This window comes from Oreochromis niloticus, linkage group LG16 (assembly GCF_001858045.2).
Source record: "Oreochromis niloticus isolate F11D_XX linkage group LG16, O_niloticus_UMD_NMBU, whole genome shotgun sequence".
NCBI lineage: Eukaryota > Metazoa > Chordata > Actinopteri > Cichliformes > Cichlidae > Oreochromis > Oreochromis niloticus.
In genome coordinates this window covers 20029167-20041501 of record NC_031987.2, presented here as the reverse complement: position 1 = coordinate 20041501, position 12335 = coordinate 20029167, and the positions used below count along the sequence as shown (strand labels likewise).

The window sequence follows — 12335 nt, the reverse complement described above, 5'->3', positions numbered from 1 at the left end:
CAGCTATATTTGTGTGTTGTGCTTCTAATACACCCATTCACACGCAAGTTAGAGTAGCCAATTGAGATGGATTAAATACAGTAGTATTCAAATCTTTGTAAATCTTGAGAAGAACACAAAAGGCCTGTTCACTGCAGGAGCTTTTACAGAAGCTCCTGCAGTGAACAGGCCTTTTGTGTGGAACAAAAAATGTGTGGAACAGAGATGATATGACAAAGAGAGAGACAGAGTGAGACAGTTTATATTAGAACTGTCCAAGTCACTATGTAAATATGTCAGTATGATCACATAAACATGCTGCAGCAATCATGACTCTCCACAAAAACTTGGAGGGTTATTTGTCTCTGTTAACCGATCAGCCGACACAACAATAGTGTTACATACTGTAATTCTGTCAGTAAAGACGATAAAGAAAAAATACTGGTTGATTCACTTTTTGTCATTAAGGATAAACAAAAAAGACACACACACAAAAAAATTACAATTTGATTAAGAAATTGTCTGTTTTCATGGCACAAACTGCCCCTCTGTACTACACAGAATCCTGTGAAAGAACCAAATCCCCCCAACTTTGATGCTTTTGCTGCTATCACAGTAAAATGAATGCCATAAGAAGCATCATATATCTAATAAATCAAAATGATGACACTGGTTCTTGTACAAAAACGTATTATTATTATTAATATTATTATGGAGACATGCCACCACCATCCTGATAAGCTAATGCTGCATTACCAAGTTTGTAGGTGTAATTTTACTTTGAGCTCACTGTGTAGGTTCCAGGATTACTGTCAGCAGTCAGTCATCTGCAGCTTCCCACAACATAAACGAACAATATGTCAGAGTTATCCAGTAATGTGATTTCTCTCCAAAGCTAAACCCAACGAGGAACTGTAGACTGCAGGCTACACAATAAATATGCTTATATCACCCAGGTACAGTATAGGCACAACTCTTCATGTTGCTATGCAACCACCAAATAACTCTTACTTCTTTGTAGTAGTCATAAACAGAGAAGAAGAGACACAAAGTTAAGAGCAAGGTATTGAAAAAAAACTAAAGACACTGTGTAAGTGACACAAGAAAACATGCAGTAACACAGAGTGGGATGGCCTAGATCTGACTTACAACACTGAAACAAAAGCACTATCGTAGGTACTGTTTTGCTACAGGGCAGTTGTGTTTTCAGAGTGAGTGATTGGACATCTTTCATGGGCAAGCACTGTGTCCCAAGTGATGCTTTCCAGAATGCCAGCAGCCTCACACTCACTCAGTTGAACTTTTAAAATGACCTAAAAGAGACTGACAGTACAACTGAATACTGTCTGCAGTGGAGCACCTTAACATCCATACTAGCTACTCCCATCCGATGAGCCTATAGACTGTATATAAATGAGAGCCATCTAGTCGCCATGATGTCACCCATTCATTTGAGCCCTACCATTTTAGATCCTCACAATCTTGATTTATTCTGACTTCTTTTTCCAGTTAGCAGAGATGCCACCTGCTGGCCTTTAGAAAGTATGAAGGTTTAAGCTGTATCCTCAGTACCTTGACTTTTTAGATGCACGAGCTACATCCATCATTTGCCTACAGTCTGTGTCTTAACAACTCTTTATATAAAAGCGTAGATGGTGTTATTGCACATGCTAAAGAAAAGAAAAAATAAATGGAAAACAGTAAAGGTTCATATTCAATAAGAGGCTAAAAAACACTGTCTCGCTGTGTTTGGTAAAAACATCAAAGGAATTTGACATGAAGGCAAAGGGAGACTGCAACACTGTAAAAGACGATGTGGCTTTCACACATACGATTCTCTTTTTTCTCTTCATGAAAACATGTTTTTGAAGCGTATGGATTTCCATGTTTTGATTTAGAGAAGTGTTTGTTTTGTTTGCTTTGCTCTTTTGTTCTGTGGTTGCTCAGTTGTTTCTTTTGTTAAAAATAGATTGTGAATAAATGGGCAAAAGGGTCCATCTCGCACTTTCAGATGTCATACAGAATGACACAAAATAAACTGCACAGACCTGAGCTGAGGAAACTTTTTGGTTTCATAAAAAACATTAAACTTATCCGACACATTCGAACCACACCGTTACTGTGTTAATAACCACGATCCTTTTGGTCACTATAACTGTGATATGAAATTTTTATACCATTTCATCTTTAACACACAGAAACACAGTGTGACCCACATCTACGGTACAGTTTTCTGCATAGCCCAGTGACAGTTTTCTCAGTTTCACATTAAACTGTCTGAAAGAGCCTCATGTATATTCATCCTCTCTTTATTCATAATTGATGCCCTGAGCCTACCAACAGTGCTGAGGCCGGACAGGCATATTGTTTGGGGAATTCAGCCTTTCCTGCTGTTTTTATAACTAAGTACAGTATTCTTCCTTTTGCTTCTAAACTATTACATTCAGTGGCTGAATTATACAATACTATCTGTTAAGGATCATTGCTAAGTGACTACAGTTGTAAATGCACTGTACCTCTTTGCATATTCTCTCCAGAGAAGAATAGACAGCAAAGTTCACACATGTAACAGCTGAAAAGATGTGAAACAAACCATCTGGACTAGGCATTTACCAACAAAAATGTGGACCAGTGTGCGTGGATAATGGATTATGCATTCAAAATCACTTAATGTCGATTCCTTGATCACTAATGTAATCTGTTAACTGTCACCATTCTGGATTCTGGCCAACGGGAAGAGAAACTGAGCAATGACTTTGATTGACTTTACTGTGACCTCCAGCCCCTGCCCTTCAACTCTGTCTGTTTGTCTCTCAGGGGTCAATACAGGTCAACTTCCTCATTAATCACAAACCCAGCTTTGCCAACGAACTCGCAGCACATTGGTGCACTGCTAAGAAAGACCACCCGTAAATTAAGAGTCAAGTTCACTCTCCAGTGGTGGAAAAGCTCCGCAGCTCCCCGGCTGAGGTGCTTTCTGAACAGAAACCAGGTTTGGCTTCTGAACGTCCCTTTTACGCTGCTAAAAACAGAGGCAACAAAGAAGTGACCTTAAGGAACTAAATGAAAATGACATGACAGCTGAAATCAGCAACAAGATGACAACAGATGCAGTCTCAGCAGCTATCAAGTGTGAAAATCTGTAATCATAATAGATCTAATGACAGCACGGAAATCTTACGCTACACTGAAATCTTTCTTGCACAATCAGCTGTTCATTCCCAGCCATAATAACACACTAAACTAAGTGTCTCGTGGTATATTTAGACCCACGACAACTGCATGGCACACCATATGCATTTCCTTTCATTCCCAAAGACACACATGACACCCATGCTCCTTAATGCATGCATGCATGTTCTCATTCTGTGCTGTAGTACCTGAAGGCTGTTATCAAAACAAAAATCACACTCACCATCAGGCTCAGAAACAAGAAGTGTTAGAAGGAGAGAAAAAGCAGAGTCTCACCAGTGAGAGCTCGTCCACAGGAGACACCACGGCACGCAGGCGAGAGAAATGTGTCTGCCTGACGAAAACCCTACGAGAGCAGCCTGCCCGTGCTCCAAATCAATTTCACACTCTCTCACCTCCCCGCCACTGTGATGTCATTCATTCATCCTCTTCCCCTTCCCCGTAGCCATGGTAACTATGCCGCTTGGAGCTGATCATTCTTTTACATCTGTCTTTCTATCTCCCTCTGTGTCCCTCCCCCTCTCCAGACCTCGCTGAGCCCAGCCCACTCACTCCATCTGAGGGGTGCAGTCACACCCCTAGCCTCACAATCATCCACCCCTTCTTTCTATTCCCCACTAGGCTGCTCTGACAAATGAGGCGGAGGGACAAGAAAAGGGGAGGTGCCTGGATTTGCTTCATGTAGTGTGCCCTGATGAGTTTGTGGCCAAACAGGGATAGTTTGCCAAGGAGACCCATAAAGACAGAAACCGGCTACAAAGCCAACTGCCAGACAAAGCAGACAAAACAGAGCGACATGAGCTGTGTTTTTGGAGCCAGACACACAGAAAAAAATATAATGGAGGTTAAATGCTCACACACAGGTGTGTCTAAAACCCCTTAATGTGCTCACACACATAAACCCAAACACTTAGTCCTGTAATGTGGTGGTGATGAATAGTTAATGGCTATCACCATCATTACTACAGAGCTGCACTGGTAATAATCCCCACAGTGACCTTGGATTTTCTCCTTGTTAACATTTGTTTTTCTCTCAAAGCATCTTTTCACAATTTCCACAAGTTAAAAATCAGAGACAGTAATGGTTAAAAAAAATCATACATCTACAGTCACTGAAGAGACTGTAATCATGAGAAAGACAAAGCAGACAGCAACACGGGGGAAAGTAATTATAATACCAAGAAAAATAGAAATGCTTAAAGTAGACACAGAGAGAGGAGGGTACCTCTGAAAGGGGAGATCTCCTTGTTGCATATCTTCACACATCAGCTGTTTTTAATTAGCTTCCTGTGCTTTCCTCCTGGATAATCTCTCCATCTGTCTGCATCAATCCTAGTCTGTCACTCTTAATCTCTGAGTGGCTGCTCATATAATTAATGGGGGTCTTACCCAAACACCAATACAGTACCTACTGTTTGGCCTTATTGAAGCAATTATTGTCATAATTAACCTAAATTACAAGTTGACTGATCCATTATCCTGAGAGGTGGCGCAATAAAAACTTGTATTGTACACATACATATGCAGACAGTGTGCTATAAGCTTACATTAAGTGAGGGCAAGACACTAAAAATGAAGGTTTACATACTAACCAACAACTCATTGCTGTTGATGCTATTTAATATTTCCTCAGACTGGCTAAGTAAGGCGCTAGCTGTCATTTTACAGCAATATTGTCATCCCAAGACTTTGTTAATAACAGTACAGTAGTTTTAGCACAAAGAAAAAACTGGTGTCTCACTTCATTATCACCCAGTTACTTCCCATCACTCCTAATTTAATGGTAAAGAATGAATTTAGCTATGTTGACAAAGTTAGCATCTAGCTACAAGGGCTGCCATGGTATTATAAGTGTTCCAGTTGCCTTACCTTAAAAAAAAAAAAAAAAATACAAATTAAGTATTTCGGGCAAACAACATCTCATGAAGTTGTAGAAAAATAGCAAACCTTCACTGTTGTGGGTAGTTCATACAATTAGCTAGTTAGCAATATTTCCAGTGAATATTTGAAAAATCTTGAATCTAAAGTCTAAAGTAAGCAAGCAATGACTAATGCAATATAAAGATTTTTTTATGCTAATGCACAAGGCATAGCAATTGTATTAGCAATGGTGTTATTATTAGCTTATGCTACATATGTCTGTAATGTAATGTAGCTTGTTAGTCTTAAATGCTGATTTGAAATTAGACCATATGTCTTATCTGAAGATAGATTTAAACAAATCCTATTTTTAATTATCCCTAATTTTAGTAATACATAACGTATTACTGACATGATTTTAGTTTGTTTTCCAATTACTGTAAAGGTCAACACCTTTGAATGCAAGTGCTGTGTGACAGATTGACTTTTCTTGCAGGGATTTGAATCCATTTCTTTTTTTCATAATGAACTGCTTAGATAGGGACAAGAAAAATGAGCTGATTTAATTCATTTACTTAATTAATAGTTATAATGTGTTTCAAGTGACAAGATTAGACACCCTCACAATTAGCTGCAAAATGTTCCTCTAATCAGTCTCTCTGTTTTCCTTTTAATATTCCACTGTCTCAGTGATCCCTAATAATGTCAACACTTCCCTATACCAGCCCATGCTGTTCAGTCTAAGGCTACATAGGCGATGATATGAACTTCTAACACTTAGCATGTACTTAAAATCCTTTATTGCACTACCTATTATCACCTCCTGCCGCAGATCGTGTGTGACTATGGCTTTAATTAAATTACACACTCTGTAGTCTGGTGTAAGGTCAACTGGAAAATGTAAGAGGGACGAAGGGAGTTATAACATGGAGACAAAGTAAAAACAAGGAAGGCAGGTGGGAACGATTTAGAGGTTAGTGTATTACATTTTGGATTGGTGGTTATTCAAAGGGATGCAATTACAAGATCAATAAAATACACACACACACTTTTAAAACACACACACGTACTAACACAAACACTCTGGGAGTATGTGTATGTGTGATCCCGAAGCAATTTCTTCCACATTATGGTATGAGACATTGCTTTACCGAGACGTTTTCCTTCATTTCAGAACTCTTATCTGTACCTGCGGAGATGAACAGATATTATGATAACACTAACTGGGATCTTTTATCACCCTTTCCTCCACACTTTCTCTTTACCAAACATTCCTTCACCTCAAATCCTCTCTTCTTCATTTCACTCCAGCTTTGCTGTAAGTGAGCCTTTTTCTCAAGAATTTAGGTCACACACTCTGCTTTTTGCCTCACTTCTGTCCATAATCCTCGATCTTTCATTCTGTGGACGACAGTCTAACGAGGATCTTCAGGAGATCAGCGTGATGGAAGTGGGAGTGTATTGCACCATTGTCAAAAGGGGCATCATGCCCCATTAGCTAATGCCTTAATTTGATTAAGGTTAAATGTGAGTGACGACATGTTTGAAATCAGACACACAAACATCACAGCTAGATATTATCTTTCATCTCAGCAAAAACTCCCCCCATGGCTCCTTCAATAGATCAAAGCGGCGTTTTTAAAGGGAATACTTAACCAATCCTGTTCAAATCATTAGCATGGCTGTGCTGATGCACTCACACTCAGCGCTCTAATATCAGCCACTGTGGCTACAGGCAAAAGAACCCGGTAGGTGGACAATTATTTATGCGCAACGGCAGAGGGTCCACTTGTCCATACGATGGCAGAAATGGAGTAGCCACATTTTATGCACCTGCCTTCAAACAATTTTCAGACAGGCGAGCGAAACAGCTGCTTCATGAGCTGTTCTCGCAGCCTCTCTTTCCATCCTACTTGTTTCTTCCTGCTGAGAAATGCATTCATCATCCTCCCTCTGCACCATCCAAGCCATGTTACACAATCAAGCAATCTCAGCTCTCATTCCTGAATTACCTTCATAACATTAAAGTATCTGCAGGCTACTTATGTGTTGCTCTTTTCTCTCTGTGGGGGGAAAAAATCCAGCTGTGTTAACTGTGGTTTTCACATAAGATAAAGCTATCCTACCCTTATCACCCGATCAGCTGATGAAAGGTAATTCATAAATACATGTAGCAAAAGCAAGTCCTGGCAAGCCCAGACATCGACCCTGACACTGATGTCCCTTTATGACACAGTGTCCAATTATAGGAAGTGAAACAAAGTCTGCAAGGCCACCAGTCACATACCAGCAGCGTCACGCCTGTATTACTGTGAGGAAGTCTTCTATATAAAGTGAGATCACATAGAGGACAGCCTCCATCTCCTTAGGGCTTAGTCAACCTTTGTGTCAGCTGCTGCACCTGTTTAGCATTGAACCCATGCAGACTGCTTTGATGATATTGTTTCATCAGATGGGGGGAAATCTCAGACAAAAGGTTTGGATCCAATCCAAAGCTTGCTGCAGGAGTTCCACTCCTAAAAACATGCTTTTGCTGCTGCTGATGCCAGGAGTGCTTTTCACCACCTGTCATTAACTTTAGCTGCTGTTTGAATCAAGCAGCTGTCCAATCCTATGTGCTTTACTCATAAGAATAGCAGTTTTCAGACAGTTTCATCCCATTCTCAAAGCTTATTTTCCAATTCCGGCTTATGATCTATAAAATGAAGAATAAAGCACTTTTTTCCCCAAATTTTGCTTCCAATTTTCAGAAAATTTGTGCCGAGTACCAGAAATATGAAAAATTTGATTTAGTTTATTAGCTGCTATTATTATAACACACCCAAATACAACCAAGGTTTCATAGCTGGAGTAAAGCTTTGGCAAGCGAGAGCAATAACTCTATTTCTTTTTTTTAACTGTCATTAATCTGAAAATACAGTGGGAATTTGGTGGATTTACTGTTGTTCAAACAAAAGAAACAAACAAATAATGAAATAATTATCATAGATCAGGAATCTTTTCAATCCTGATCATTTTAGTAAACAGTCCTTTTCTTTACAACATACTCCTAATATTGCCCAATTCCATCTCAAGTCGTAATTCAAATAAATAGCACAGTTGCTCTGGATTACAGCTGGCAGCAGTCCAATTTAATCCATGGCATTCCCAGATGAACCCCCTCTACCCCCTATTTTGTCTGCCCAGTCAGCTGTCTGTCCTCTGACCTCAGGCACATGAAATTCATCTATCTACTCAATGTCTGTGAAGATATGATTTTTGTTTGTTTGTTTGTTTTTCAAAAGGAGGCTTGGAGGCTTTCTGACAGAGTAATGCCAAGGAATTTCAGTGAGCGTGATAACCGTGCAGTCCCGACTATGAAGATATCAGCTGGTGGACAGACACAAAAAATGTGGACAAAGATGTTTGATCAGAGTTTCACTCATCCATCCATCCATCCATCCATCCATCCATCCATCCATCCATCCATCCCTTCTCACTTATCCAGTTCAAGGGTTAAATTTGAGCTGGAGCCTACGCCAGCTGTTACAGGACAAGAGGCCGAGCAGACCCTAAACAGATCCCCAGTCCTTTGCAGGGCTAACATGGAAAGACAAACAACCATTCAAGCTCCCATTCAGGCTTTGGTCAACCTAACCCAATGCATGTCTTTGGACTGTGGGAGGAAGTCGGGGTACACGGAGAGAATCCGTGCAGACTCAGAGGGAACAGTTGTTGTCAGTTCCACACAGAAAGGCCCCACCTCCTTGGTGGAGTCAAACCCAGGGCCCTCGTGCTGTGAGGCAATAGTGAGACTCTCTAGTTCTGAATTTATTTATTAGATGGAGCAAAACGATATCTAAGTGGTGGCATCATCTTCTACCTTTACCTTTCTCCATTTTATATAACGTTGACTTTCAGAACCAGACACTCTCTCCCAGAGCTCTCTTAAAAGGCGATTCGCCCCTTAATCATACAAAAAAGGTGTCATTTAAATCTTGTCAAAGCCATGGGGCTTCAGCATTGCAACACAGCCGGTGGGCTACTTTACATGAGTGAAACAGTTGGTGGTTTGTATATTCTTTGAGCACCGCTGGAGTTCTGATAGCAGCAAATCCATCAAAAACCTCGCTTGCAGCAAAAGGTCTTTGCTCAGCCACCACCCTCTCTTGCTCTTCATCATCATCCTCCTTGAGCTCATAAATCAACCTATAATTATCAGGGAGGGTGGTGACTAAGTCTTGAGACCATGTGGCTCAACAGCTGACCGCAGGACAGGCAACTGGGCGCCCTTATGCGGATTACACAGCATTTAGTAATGCTCCACAGAGAAAAGAAAAGAAGCAGGAAAAAAAAAAAGAGTCTGGAATATAACTGCTGGGAAAATGTTACTGTTAAAGTAACGTGGTGGAGACAGTCTTTTGAGTTTAAAGAGAATGATACCTCTGATACTGCCAGACAGAGAGGCCCACAGTCTGGCTGAGCAACAGGACAGATGGGAATAGCACACAGACACAGATACAGCTTGTTGAAAGGGACGCTGTGACTAAAACAAGTGGTCCTCCTTGTACATCACGAGTGATTTTTTTTACACTGTGTTTATCAGTAACAGCTCTGAATCATATCATCCCAAGGGTTTAACACCAACAAGTTTAACCCGCATGCACGCACTCTTCTCTCTCTCTCTCTCTCTCTCTCCCTCTCTCTCTCTCACACACACACACACACACACACAGACTGGGGTGTGTAGACTCTCACTCTGAATGAGACCATCTGTGAGCTCCAGAGAAACAAAAGCAGTTTTTTTTAGGCTACACAGCCAGAGTCATCATCTTGTCGGATACTGAGTTATCTTATGTCACACCAAGAAAAGGCTTTACACTCCATAAAATCTATTCACCACCCATTGTCACCCCTATTTTTCCTGGCTCTCCAGTCCTCTATAGTATACTTCTTTTTTCTTTCCTGATTTTCTTCCTCACATTCTGTAAATATTTACACATAGGCTCCGATTGTACACATCACACAACCACATAGAGCTTAGGTGAAAGTCGCCCAAGGTCATCTGAAACTGGGGCAATCCCCAGTTGACATTCAGTACCCTAAAGGTTTTTTGGAGGGCTGCGTGTTTGTGTTTGCAGCTGACAAGCCAACAAACCTGTTTCCCTTTTTCTGCTCTGCCGGTTAGCACACATGGAACATCTCCAGGCAAACAACAGCATACAAGAGGGACAAAAATAAAAGAATAGAAACAAAGGCCGATCTACAGACAGCAAACAAAGGCAATACCTATTAGGAAACTCAAAATACGTATAAAAATCTAAGTCAAATCAAGATCTAGCAGGCATTTACCCTTTGTAGATTACTTGTACGCTTAGGAAATCCCATTCATGCAAAGGGCAAATTATTCACAATCATAGTTTTGACCGTCTCATCCAAATAATTTGCTGGTGACCCAACAGTATGCCATCGGGCCTTATGTGACCGACCGAGACAGAGGAGCTCTGAAGTCGCTAAACAACACAACACACGGAAAAGCATTAGACATTTAACGCCGTACCTCAGTGTAGCTTCTCCCTGTGGTTCTGTGCAGATAGCAAATAAAATCCAGAGACAATTTGGTCTCAGCTGCAGAGATCTGAAACACTCAGAGAGAGAAAGCCAGAGAGAACTCAACTCCCATCTCTCTCTACATCTACACCAATAGGCTCAAATCCTCCACTCACATCCCATCTGAGAGAGAGCGAGGGGGAGAGAGAGTTAAAAGGAGAGTGGGTGGGGTGGGGGGTGTGCTTGCTTGGGTGAATATAGGGGAAAAACTGAAAGGGAGAGTGAGCATAAGTCAGGGAGAGAGAGTGAAAGGGAGAGATTTATGAGTTTGGTTTTGTGTAAGAGAGGGGAAACAGAAAGGGAGGAAGACAGGAGTTTAAATCTCTAATTACAACTGCTTATCACAAGCCCATGAGCAGATGGTAGGAATGGGTGACAGTGGACTTTGTACACACTACTCCGTTACGCTCGTCTTTTGCTTGTGCATGTGTGTGTGTTTGCATGCCAAAAAGGAATGTAAGCACATATGCCGAACAATGAGGACAGCTCGTAAATAGTATGTGCCTTCTCACCTAACGTCACCTTTTTCTCACAGGGTACCAGTGCCTGTTGCTCTTCCTCATCAGCATGAGAATGAGTACTAGAATAAATCTCTACATGCATCAGATGGATTTCATGAAATCCATACTTGGGTTCTATTTTTCTATCATCAGGTCAAAATTTCAGAATTTCTCCAGGACTTTGGTTAATAAACAAGAGCAAACAAAACTGAGCGGTCTGCGGTGCTAATTCGAAAATGTTCTCACGCTGAATCACTAACCAAGATGGTGAAAGTATTTAACATTGTGCCTGCTACTGGAAATCAATCACAACAACATAAAAGTACTTGCAACCACTGGCAGACTCAAAAACGTGTAAACTATAAACGTGTAAAATAATACCAAGAATCGGTGAATTAAAGCCAAGCCTGCAGAAGCCACGAGAAAGTGAGGGAACAAAAAACTGTAAAAACAAATAAATGAATAATTGTAAAGTCAGTTATTCACTTATATTAACTGTTGAACTGATGGTACATTCAGGTAAAATTAGCAAAAGGGCTCATGACAGAGCATATTTTTTTATTTACAGTATATACAAATTGTTCCTTTTGTCCAACAGCTTCTAAGTGTGTGTGTGTGTGTGTGTGTGTGCAAACAAATGCTGCGGGCTGTGTGTCATCCAAAGCCCCAGCTTGGAGTGGTGAAGAAGATGGAGAAAGAAGGGAAGAGAGAGGGGGAAGCAGCAGAGTTGTGGCAAGCCGTAATCACCTCTCATCATCCATCTGAGGTGCTTTGCTCTCTTCTGTAATAAGCTCATGTCCTTGAGAAAAATGCCTGGAAAAATAAAAGATTCAATGGGAAGAGCTTGAACGGAGACAACTTTCAAATCTGCTCAAACTTGCCTTGTACCCATGCAGATTGGACGCCTGCTGTTTTGTGATGGTTTGATTTTTCGGTAGATGCAGGAATATATGAATTATAGATCAGCTTATATTTGCAGATCTCATGTGGACAGGGGAGAGAGGGAAAGCATTTTTAAACCCAATCAGATGTTTGCAATGTTAAAAACAGATAAACCTCTTATTCAGCTTGGTCAGTCACGTTTTTCAGATCAGAAACAATTGACATCTAGCTGAATCCAAAAAAACCCCCCAAACTATATTGCATGGCGAGCACAGAACACAGTGTTTAGGATGTAGAGTAACGGATGGTGCAATCCTGTTTGCTGATAAACCA

At 40.8% G+C, this 12335-nt stretch overlaps 1 protein-coding gene across 3 annotated transcripts in view; it reads right to left on the bottom strand.

Moving 5' to 3' along the window:
* Positions 1–10725, bottom strand: part of myo16 (myosin XVI) — a 100398-nt gene extending 89673 nt beyond the window's left edge. Inside the window, exon 1 of one of the 3 annotated variants that reach the window (XM_019353363.2) lies at positions 10571–10725. The gene's annotated coding sequence lies outside the window, so the exon portion shown is untranslated. Of the gene's footprint in view, positions 1–3394; positions 3665–10570 lie in introns of those variants that run through there. The other 2 variants (XM_019353362.2, XM_019353360.2) reach the window with 2 other exon arrangements.
* Between the last annotated feature and the right edge of the window lie 1610 nt (positions 10726–12335).